The sequence below is a fragment of the Zalophus californianus genome, chromosome X (assembly GCF_009762305.2).
Source record: "Zalophus californianus isolate mZalCal1 chromosome X, mZalCal1.pri.v2, whole genome shotgun sequence".
Classification (NCBI taxonomy): domain Eukaryota; kingdom Metazoa; phylum Chordata; class Mammalia; order Carnivora; family Otariidae; genus Zalophus; species Zalophus californianus.
This window is the reverse complement of record NC_045612.1, coordinates 44,815,264-44,825,783: the sequence shown is the minus strand read 5'-3', so window position 1 is coordinate 44,825,783 and position 10,520 is coordinate 44,815,264. Positions and strand designations below refer to the sequence as shown.

At 39.5% G+C, this 10,520-nt stretch overlaps 1 pseudogene; it reads left to right on the top strand.

The window, feature by feature from the left end:
- Nucleotides 1-4,734: 4,734 nt before the first annotated feature.
- Nucleotides 4,735-6,409, top strand: LOC118356495 (annotated as a pseudogene).
- The last annotated feature ends 4,111 nt before the right edge of the window (nt 6,410-10,520 follow it).

Here is a 10,520-nt window from a genome sequence, read left to right as displayed (position 1 = left end):
TTTATTAGTGTATTGTATCACAATTGATTGATTTGCGGATGTTGAACCAACCTTGCAGCCCAGGGATAAATCCCACTTGGTCGTGGTGAATAATCCTTTTAAAGTACTGTTGGATCCTATTGGCCAGTATTTTGGTGAGAATTTTTGCATCCATGTTCATCAGGGATATTGGTTTGTACTTCTCCTTTTTGATGGGGTCTTTGGTTTTGGGATCATGGTAATGGTGGCCTCATAAAACGAGTTTGGAAGTTTTCCTTCCATTTCTATTTTTTGGAACAGTTTCAGAAGAATAGGTATTAACTCTTCTTTAAATGTTTGGTAGAATTCCCCTGGGAAGCCATCTGGCCCTGGGCTTTTGTTTGTTGGGAGATTTTTGATGACTGCTTCAATTTCCTTAATGGTTATAGGTCTGTTCAGGTTTTCTATGTCTTCCTGGTTCAGTTTTGGTAGTTTATACGTCTCTAGGAATGCACCCATTTCTTCCAGATTATCTAATTTGCTGGCATAGAGTTGCTCATAATATGTTCTTGTAATTGTTTGTATGTCTTTGGTGTTGGTTGTGATCTCTCCTCTTTCATTCATGATTTTGTTGATTTGGGTCATTTCTCTTTTCTTTTTGATCAGTCTGGCCAGGGGTTTATCAATCTTGTTAATTCTTTCAAAGAACCAGCTCCTAGTTTCGTTGATCTGTTCTACTGTTCTTTTGGTTTCTAGTTCATTGATTTCTGCTCTGATCTTTATTATTTCTCTTCTCCTGCGGGGTTTAGGCTTTATTTGCTGGGTTTTTTTTTTTTCCAGCTCCCTTAGGTGTAGGGTTAGGTTGTGTATTTGAGACCTTTCTTGTTTCTTGAGAAAGGCTTGTATTGCTATACACTTTCCTCTTAGGACTGCCTTTGCTGCATCCCAAAGATTTTGAACAGTTGTGTTTTCATTTTCATTTGTTTCCATGAATTTTTTTAATTCTTCTTTAATTTCCTGGTTGACCCATTCATTCTTTAGTAGGATGCTCTTTAGCCTCCATGTATTTGAGTTCTTTCCGACTTTCCTCTTGTGATTGAGTTCTAGTTTCAAAGCATTGTGGTCCAAAAATATGCAGGGAATGATCCCAATCTTTGGTACTGGTTGAGACCTGATTTGTGACCTAGGATGTGATCTATTTTGGAGAATGTTCCATGGGCACTAGAGAAGAATGTGTATTCTGTTGCTTTGGGATGGGATGTCCTGAATATATCCGTGAAGTCCATTTGGTCCAGTGTGTCATTTCAAGTCTTTATTTCCTTGTTGATCTCTTGCTTAGATGATCTGTCCATTTCAGTGAGGGGGGTGTTAAAGTCCCCTACTATTATTGTATTGTTGTCGATGTGTTTCTTTGCTTTTGTTATCAGTTGGCTTATATAATTGGCTGCTCCCATGTTAGGGGCATAGATATTTACAATTGTTAGATCTTCTTGTTGGGTAGACCCTCTAAGTAGGATATAGTGTCCTTCCCCATCTCTTATTATAGTCTTTGGTTTAAAATCTAATTTGTCTGATATAAGGATTGCCACCCCAGCTTTCTTTTGGTGTCCATTAGCATGGTAAATGGTTTTCCACCCCCTCACTTTCAATCTGGGGGTGTCTTTAGGTCTAAAATGCATCTCTTGCAGACAGCATATGGATGGGTCTTATTTTTTTATCCAATCTGATACCCTGTGTCTTTTGATTGGGGTATTTAGCCCATTTACATTCAGGGTAACTATTGAAAGATACGAATTTAGTGCCATTGTACTGCCTGTAAGGTGACTGTTACTGTATATTGTCTGTGTTCCTTTCTGGTCTATGTTACTTTGAGGCTCTCTCTTTGCTTAGAGGACCCCTTTCAATATTTCTTGTAGGGCTGGTTTCGTGTTTGCAAATTCCTTTAGTTTTTGTTTGTCCTGGAAGTTTTGTATCTCTCTATTTTCAATGACAACTTAGCTGGATATAGTATTCTTGGCTGCATATTTTTCTCATTTAGTGCTCTGAATATATCATGCCAGTCCTTTCTGACCTGCAGGTCTCTGTGGATAGGTCTGCTGTCAATCTAATTTTTCTACCATTGTAGGTTACAGATCTCTTGTCCCGAGCCACTTTCAGGATTTTCTCTTTGTCTCTGAGACTTGTAACTTTTACTATTATATGTCGGGGTGTTGACCTATTTTTATCGATTTTGAGGGGGGGTTCTCTGTGCCTCCTGGATTTTGATGCCTCTTTCCTTCCCCAAACTAGGGAAGTTCTCTGCTATAATTTGCTCCAATATATCTTCTGCCACTCTCTCTTTCTTCTTCTTCTGGGATCCCAATTATTCTAATATTGTTTCATTTTATGGTATCACTTATCTCTCGAATTCTACCCTCGTGATCTAGTAGTTGTTTCTCTCTCCAGTAGTTCTCTCTTTTTCTCAGCTTCTTTATTTTCCATCATTTGGTCTTCTATATCACTAATTCTCTCTTCTGCCTCATTTAACCTAGCAGTTAGAGCGTCCAGTTTTGACTGCACCTCATTAATAGCCTTTTTGATTTCGACTTGTTTAGATTTTAGTTCTTTTATTTCTCCAGAAAGGGTTTCTCTAATATCTTCCATGCCTTTTCCAAGCCCAGCTAGTATCTTTATAATCGTCATTCTGAACTCTAGTTCCAACATATTACTAATGTCCGTATTGATTAGGTCCCTGGCAGTCAGTACTGCCTCTTGTTCTTTTTTTTTTTTTTTGAGGGAATTTTTTCTGTCTTGTCATTTTGTCCAGAGGAGAATAGATGAATGAGAGAAGAAAATGCTAACAGGGTAACAACGACCCCAGAAAAATATACACTAAAAAAATCAGAAGAGACCTGAAACTGGGGAAAAAGAAAGGGAAAGAAAGAAAAAAGAAAAAAATAAAAATAAAAAGATTAAAAAAAAGAATATGATCAAAAATGATCAGGTTGGTGAATAGATCAGTGCCACACACTAGATTTTGGGCATATTTTGGTCTGCTAGAAGAAACTGCCTCCGAAAATTTTAAAGAAAGAAAAGCTTATATATGTACAAAAATAAGGGTAAATACAATGAAGGGGTGGAATATGACTGTAAAGATGAAAATTATAAAAGATTTTATAAGAGGAATTGATAAGAAGTTGGTTGAAAAAAGAAAGAAGAGAAATTTTTGTTAAAAAAAAAGGGAGAGAATGTGATCAGGCAGGAAACTAGAACAAAGCCATACACTAGAGATTTAGGGTATATTTTGATCTGTTAGAAGAAACTGTATCCCAAAATTTTAAAGAGAGAACAACTTATATATATATGCCAGAAATAAGGTTAACTACTATGAAGGGATAGAATATGACTCTAAAAATGAAAAATATAAAAGATTTTTTAAAAAGGGATTGATAAGATGTTGGTTGAAAAAGGGAAAAAGAAAAATTCAAAAAAAGAAAAAAGAAAATTAAAAAAATTAACTTTGAAAGTCTAAAGAATCGGGGGGGGGGGGGAAGCCATGAATTCTATGTGCAGTATTCCCCTAGCGCTGGAGTTCTGCTGTTCTCATTGATCGGTAATCTTGGTCTTGGCGGCCTGTTCTTGCTGATCTTCTGGGCAGGGGCCTGTTGCCATGGTCCCCAAATGTCTTTGCTGGAGGCGCAATTGCCCCGCCCTTGCCGCGTCCCCACTAAGGAATCTGCTCGGGTTTGCTCTCGGGAGCTTTTGTTCCCTGCAAGCTTTCCGTACAGCTTTGGAGGATGAGTGAAAATGGCGGCCTCCCAATCTCCGCCCCGGAGGAGCTGAGAACTCAGGGCCCCACTCCTCAGTGCGCCCCCAGAGAAAAGCAGTCAATTATTCCCGTCTCCTCGGTCTCCGGCCGCACTCTGTGCTCACCCAGCCTGTGACCGAGCGTCTCTATCTCTGGCACACGACCCCGTGTGGAGTCTCCAAACCCAGCAGATCCCTGAGGTGTGCTCCCGCGCCGCTCCTCCCGGGGGAGGAAGGGGAGTCTCCCCGGATCTGCCGCTTGTTGGGTCCCTGCTGGAGGAGCAGTGGCCCGACTGTGCCGCGGATCACAGTTTATGGCAACCCCGAGCTGAGAGCCCGCGCCTCAGCTCCGTCTCTGCAGCCACTTCCCCGCTCCAATACCTGGGAGCTCTGCTGCACTCAGGCACCCCTGGCCTTTCTGTGACCCCGAGGGTCCTGAGACCGCACTGTCCCGCGACCACCCCCCGCTTAGCCACTGGAGCGACGTCCCTCAGCAGAGTCGACTTCTAAAAGTTCCGATTTTGTGCTCCACGGCTCTATTACTTGCCAGAAGCGGCCAACGGAGGCCCCCTCCCCCGCCGTCTATCCTCCCGAATATCGCCTCGGATTCACTTCTCGCACGTCCTACCTTCCAGAAAGTGGTCGCTTTTCTGTTCAGAGAGTTGTTGCTATTCTTTTCTTCGATCTCCTGTTGAGTTCGTAGGTGTTCAGAATGGTTTGATCCCTATCCAGCTGAATTCCTGGGACCAGACAAAATTTAGGTCTCCTACTCCTCCGCCATCTTGCTCCGCCCCCCAACAAGCATTCCCTGATAAAAAGGAAAGTTACCCATCTGCAACAAGGAACAGCATCTCCCAAAGACAAGATGATAACAACGTGCCTTCAGTTGCAACTGTTCAGATTCCTTTTGCAAAAGGTGACTGAGTATTTACAAGGGCTGCAGTCTCACTGAGGCAGCACACACACACACACGAACACACACACGCACACATGCACCACAGACCTCTGCAGTATCCTCTCGGCTTCCTGGAGATGGTCTTAATCCATGTTTATTTTCCTGAGGTCTATGGTTTAATGCCAGTCAGATGCCAAATTTGAACGTTTGCTGAGATAAAAAAATAAATAAAAAATGTTCTGCTGACCAAAAAAAAAAAAAAAGAGAGAGAAGTGAGATAATATCCCATATTTTTGTAAACTGCTTTTAATGATAAATAATATATTTTGAGGGTTAATCCATGCTATACAATATGAATGCACATAATAATAAAATTGACAGTCAGAACTTAAAGGTCCATTCTGATATGATAATGATAACATGATTAATATTTACTGTTGTCTTCCCTTTGCTCAATACTATTATAAATGCTAAACGTATACTTACTCATTATTTTGCACCACAACCTATCGGTAGGAGCTATTGTTGCTAGACTTTCAACATCTGGAAACTGAGGCACGGCGAGGGCAGAGCTAGCAAGTTTCAGGGCTTAGATTTGAGCACAGGCTGTGTGGGTTCTGAGTAAATACATGTAACCAGGATATGCTACTGCTACTCACATCATAAGATACAGACTTACTGTTAATCACAGCAAGGCAATAAATCCAAGAAAGAAAGTAACAAACTGAAGATACTATATTAGTTTCAATGGGCTGCTGTAATAAAGTATACAAACTAGAGACTTAAAACAACAAAAATTGAGTCTCTCACAGTTCTGGACGCTCCAAGTCTGAAATCAAGGTGTTAGTAGGGCCTTGCACATCGAGATGCTAGGGAGAATCCTTCCTTCTTTTTTCTCCCTAGCCTTTGGTGGTGACCATAAATTCTTGATGTTCCTTGCTGGCAGCAACATCACTCCTGTCTCTGCCTCTTTCATCACATGTTATCCCCACCCATCCCTGTCTTTAATAGTATTTTCACCTTCTTATAAAGCCATAAATCTTATGGGATTGAGGCCCGCCCTAATAACCTCATCTTAAACCTGATTGCATCTACAAGGACCATATTTCCAAATAAGATTCCATTCATAAGTACCTGGGGTTAGAACCTCAATGTAATTTTGAGGGGACAATACAAACAAATAACAGATACAACGATTTTTCCTATCTAACCAGAAAGAAAATATTACAACAATCCTGAACATGGATTTAAAAAAAAAAAATAACAGGAGGATAGTGCCTACTTCTCCTCTGAATCATCCCACTATGCTCACAGACATGATAAAAGGCAAGATAACAAAGTCCTCCATATGATTGTTATTGCTGAATTGATCAACATGTCATTTTCAGTTGTCACCAGCAAGGTCCCCTGTCCACGGTTCCACCCTTTTAACCCTATGCTACAGCAAGGAATTGGACTACTCACATTAGATGCATCCTGGGTAAGTTCTGCATCCTGGTGCTTCTCCAGTGTCTTTGAAATTTAGAGCATTTACTCTGATTCTGGCTCAAGCTAATACTTCTGGCCAAATCACAAATGACGCAAAAGCACAATACTGGAGCCACCATGGCCATGCACACAGACATCAGTGAAGCTTTCAAGACAGAGTGGGAAGCTTTGGAGTTGACAGATCAACACTGGGCAGTAGATGAAGTCAAAAAGGAGCTCACGGCCAAAGACCTCCATTTTGCTGGCATGTTCAGAAAGGAATTACAGACCTTTATTTTTTAAGATCAATGAGGCATTAGCTATGTCATAAACTCATATTAGTACTTAACTTTGTAACTTCCATGTGAGCTGGAGCCTCTCACAATAAAAAGGAAGATGCATGAGCTGGTGGGTGTGCAGCAAGGATCATTCTTGTCTGAACTGGGATCCTTTTTATGTTTGAAACCAGAGGAAATATGAGGAATGTGTGCTGGGTGACTTACCTGGAAATAGCTATTTTTGAAACATTTCAAATTTACCTTCTGGTGACATTAGTAATGAAAATCAGAGAAAGGAGGAAAACCGAAGCTAATGATAACATACAAAACTTAGCCAAACTTCAATCTGTGGAAAAAGCATTGCCAATTATAACTATGCGCAGTCAGCCTGACTTCTAATTACATAAACTCTTATTTTCTTGGTACCCAAACATCCTGTATATTACCTTTAATATTTTGTTAGTGCTTTATAACTTTCTTTACACAAATAATGCATTTTCATTACCAAAAATGTAGGAACTATGAATGAATAAAGTGAAGCCCCCTGTGTTGTTCATTCTGAGGCTACAAAATGACATTCAGAGCAAATGTGTCAAAATCATATTCAAATAAGCTTTTTTCAGAGTGAATACCCAGAGCCAGAACAGACTTAGCAAACCTTCTATATCTCTTAATACTGTCCAGCAAAAATCAGTGACCTGAGACCCTGCTGGATTCTCAAGTGCCTTTCTGATCATCAGAGACCAGTGAATAATGTGAAGTCTTGATTTGAAGTTCAGAATATATCATATCCATTAACAAATCAGTGGTAATGTACTGTATATGGCTACTCAGTTGAAGAAAAGACCTCATTTCTGAATAAGAGAGAGTTTACATATCTATGTAAGAAGGTAGAGAGGGCACTTTCTGGCAGACATATAGTTTAAAATAGCCCAGGAATAATTCCATCTGGAGTAACTGTCCCAGCAAACAGACAGGGTGCCATTTCTGTACCAAAAAATTAAAAAATTAAAATAGACCGTGTGTGTGTGTGTGTGTGTGTGTGTGTGTGTGTGTGTGTGTGTGTGTGTGTGTGTGTGTGTGTGTGTGTAGTCCCTGGCTGCTATGCCACATCCAATACATGTTCAAAGTTGCAGTTTAAACTCAGGACTAACTGGCATGGGACCTCCAATCTCAGGTTTATATTTCCCAGAAAATATTTTTTTTCATATCCCAGAAAAGTGATGAATACACAGGGATTGTTCCAGTTAAGTAAACATCCAGGAAACTGGCTGATCCCATGAAGTCAAGCTCCCAACTTCCATCCTTCTTTTCCCTTGAGGAGTCCCTTGGTCTGAGATTCTCAAAGCTGCCATCCTGGATCTGACCACCAGGTAGCATCACATTCATCTCCATTTTGTTGTTACTTTTTAATGGAAAGAGTGCATTTTGCAAAGAGTATAAAAATATCATGAAACAGCTTGTTTACTATTTTACTAATTCTGCTTAGAAAATTTATTAGTTTATTAGTGTAGATCCGTTTTCTGTTGACTGTAAATTACATAGTGTTCAATTTCTCTTCCCTCATTATTGTCAGGTGGTGTACAGTGTGGACTATGCAGAGGATCTCTATCAGAGAACAAGACACTAACCCTTCATTACCCCACCCTTACCAGGCTTCCCAGACCTTCTTCCACTCCCTGTCTGTCATTCCTTGTCCATGACAAAGGACACAGCTGCCCAGATTCCGCTCTGTGCCCCACCCTTTCTCAGTCATCTACCCCCGATCTGTCTTGCACCATCCTTGGAATACTTGCCACAAACTGTAAATGTGCACCACGGCCAGCAGGTGTTTTTTCATCCGCAGGCCCCAGTGTATGTATTTTCACAATCTTCTTTTATGCCTACAGATTTTTTTCAGACGTAATTAGAATCATTCTGTATAGGCTGAAAGCCTGCGTTTGGGGAAGATTATTTTTTTCCTCCTTGCAGACAGGATTTAGGAGAGAAGTTCGATAATGGTGGTATTTTGGTGCCATCTTCTGACCAAAGTCTGAACTGCAGCTTAAACATCACAGGAAGACAAGCGGAATGGAGGGGCTAGGACCCAAACTCATCAGACAGAGCTTTCTGGAAGTCAGAATGGAAAGGGGGGGATTTCATGGGTATAGCATATTGATGGCTTCTCTCTGGAAATTTCATAAAAATGGAACCATACAATATGTGGTCTTTTGCATATTCAGTTTCTTTTTCTAGACTTAACATTTTCAGAGTTTATCTATGTTGTACCATGTGTCAGTACTTCATTCCTTTTTATTGACAAATAATACCATATTTTATCTATCCATTCATTAATTGGGGTACATTTGGGTTTTTTTTCCAGTTTTGTCTGTTATAAATAATAATGTTACATACATTTCTGGCCAACTTGTGTGTAAACATATGTTGTCATTTGTCCTGGCTGTGTACCTAGGAGTAGAATTGCTGGGTCATACTGTAACTCTCTGTTGAAGCATTTGAGGAACTGCCAGATTGTTTTCATGACAGTGTTGAGAAGTGCAGGCATAGTCTGTTATTTTTCTTCAGGTTAGACTGTGGTTTATGGGATCTGAGAAAGAAAACCACAGAGTTAAAATGCTCTTCTCATCACATCGTTTTTACTAAAAATTGATATTCATGTAACATCATTGGGTCACTGGAGATGTTGACCCTCACTATAGTGTTAAAGTAGTGTTTGTCTAGATTCTCCCATGCACAGTAACTATATTCCATTCACCTACTCTATTCTTTAAAACTGAGTCATTAAGTCTGCCCTGCCCTCAGGGGTGAGATTCAGAATTAAGGTTCACCTCCTGTGATGAGCACGGGGTGATGTATGGAAGTGTTGAATTACTATATTGTACACCTGAAAGTAATATAAAACTATATGTTAACTAACTGGAATTAAAATGGAAACTTTAAAAAAAGGTTCATCTCCTGGAGGTGGGTATCTACATGTATTTCCTGGAATTACAAAACAATTTATCTCTCAGATGATGGACATTGGGAGGGTATGTACTATGGAGAGCACTGTGAATTGTGTAAGACTGATGAATCACAGACCTGTACCCCTGAAACAAATAATACATTATATGTTAATAAAAAAATTAAACAATTTATCTCTTGTCACCCATTGTTAATTAATTCAAATATTTACTTATATCAGCATGGATTAATGTATACTTATTTTGTAGGCTTTTTATTAGTAGACATATCCCAAAAGAAAATCTAGCATCATGATTTCTACAGTACAGAAAAATAATTTTGACCGAACACTCAAAGGGCAAAAGAGTTCCCTAACTCCACCATTACATATCACCACCATTGTATTGTCTAAAACTGGCATATTAGACAATGATTTTAGATATTATGTTTAACATTAATGGAGTTTGGTAAAACATTATAATTTCACATGGTTTTTTTCAATACTTAGTGTCCTTGACGAAGACATAAAACAGGTCAGACAAAGGTTATTAAAGTGACTATAAAAATTATTGCTAACATGTACAAAACATAGTTGCAAAATCATTTTCAATGAAGCAAAAGTATATGTCATAGGAAATGTGTGCTTCATTTGAAAGCCCATTGTGAAAAGCACAGCCTTCCAGTTATCTGACTCGGACTCCATGGAAGATATTTTACAACTCCAGCTTTTATGTAACTTAACACACTGCAATACAATCCTTGCCTATACTCAAGCAATTGAATTCTACTCTGGGGGGGGGGGAGGAAATTTTTTACTCTTAGGATAACATTTGTTTGTCTCTATTTGAACTGTCATTTCAACATTATTGATGGGTACATGTGACAATGAGGCAAGTGAACTTTCCATGGAAGCATGGAGGTAACATGGCTTCCTTAGATGAGGGATGAAGAGTGAGTTGGAGGGGAACAGCAGGGGGATGCGAATTGAGTATCGAGTATTCTTCTTAGAACTTTCCTGCAAAGGGACAAACATATTTAAAGAGGAAAATAAGTGGAGATGTGGAGAGGGGCCCAGGGCAATAAAGCATATTTTAAAATCATCAAATATGAGAGACTTGAGCAAGTTGAAATCTTAATGGAAATGAGCCCTCTCTTCTTAGATTTAACATCTAAATTTAAAACCCAAAATTTCC